Raw genomic sequence first — 1,495 nt, 5'->3', positions numbered from 1 at the left:
GAAAATTAGAGAGGGAAAAGTAGTTAGGTGGTTTTGAAAAAGATAAGAAACAAACAAAAAGTTAGTTAGTTGATTGAAAAAGATTTGAAATCGAATTTGAAAAGATAAGAAGATAGGAGGTTAGATAAGATATTTTGAAATCAAATTTTGAAATAAAATTTTTGAAAAAGATAAGATAAAAAGATAAGATTTTTAAGAAAAAGATATTTTGAAAAAATTTAATTTTTTTAAAATGACTTAACTAACAAGAACCTATAAGATAAGATTCTAGAACTTAAAGATTGAACCTTTCTTAACAAGAAAGTAACAAACTTCAAATTTTTGAACCAATCATATTAATTGTTAGCTAATTTTCGAAAATTTGATATAAAGATAAAAAAAAAATTTTGAAAATATTTTGAAAAAGATTTTTGAAAATTTCGAAAATTATAAAAAAAATGAAAAAGATATGATTTTTGAAAAAGATTTTGAAAAGATAAGATTTTTAAATTTTGAAAATTTGACTTGACTTGTAAGAAACAACTAATTTTGAAAATTTTTTTGACTAAGTCAACTCAAATTTTCGAAAATTATGAGAAAAATAAGGAAAAGATATTTTTTTATTTTTGAAATTTAATTATGAGAGAGAAAAACATAAACATGACCCAAAACATGAAAATTTTGGATCAAAACACAAGATGCATGCAAGAACACTATGAATGTCAAGATGAACACCAAGAACACTTTGAATATCATGATGAACATCAAGAACATAATTTTTGAAAAAAATTTTAATGCAAAGAAAACATGTAAGACACCAAACTTAGAAATCTTTAATGCATGAATAATATGAATGCAATAATGCATATGAAAAACAACAAACAACACAAAACAAGAAAACATCAAGATCAAACAAGAAGACTTGTCAAGAACAACTTGAAGATCATGAAGAACACTATGAATGCATGGAATTTTCGAAAAATGCAAGAAAAATTTTTAAAGCATGCAATTGATACGAAACTTAAAAATTGACTCAAGACTCAAACAAGAACACAAAATATTTTTGGTTTTTATGATTTTATGATTTTTTTGGATTTTTATTAATTTTTTTCGAAAATATTTTTGGAAAAAACGAAAAAGAAAAGAAAATTTTGAAAAAGATTTTTGAAAAGAAAATTACCTAATCTGAGCAACAAGATGAACCGTCAGTTGTCCATACTCGAACAATCCCCGGCAACGGCGCCAAAAACTTGGTGCTGTTGCCGGATCAAAAGAGAACTTGGCGCTGTAGTTGCACGTAATTGTAATTAGAACAATCCCCGGCAACGGTGCCAAAAACTTGGTGGACGAAATTGTGATACAAGAGTTCCAGGCACTGTTAGAGAAGCTTCACAACTCCGTTCAACTTAACCAGCAAGTGTACTGGGTCATCCAAGTAATACCTTACGTGAGTAAGGGTCGATCCCACAGAGATTGTTGGTATGAAGCAAGCTATGGTCACCTTGTAAATCTCAGT

This window comes from Arachis duranensis, chromosome 9, assembly GCF_000817695.3.
Source record: "Arachis duranensis cultivar V14167 chromosome 9, aradu.V14167.gnm2.J7QH, whole genome shotgun sequence".
NCBI lineage: Eukaryota > Viridiplantae > Streptophyta > Magnoliopsida > Fabales > Fabaceae > Arachis > Arachis duranensis.
The sequence above is the reverse complement of the archived record's forward strand: the minus strand, read 5'-3'. Positions refer to the sequence as shown.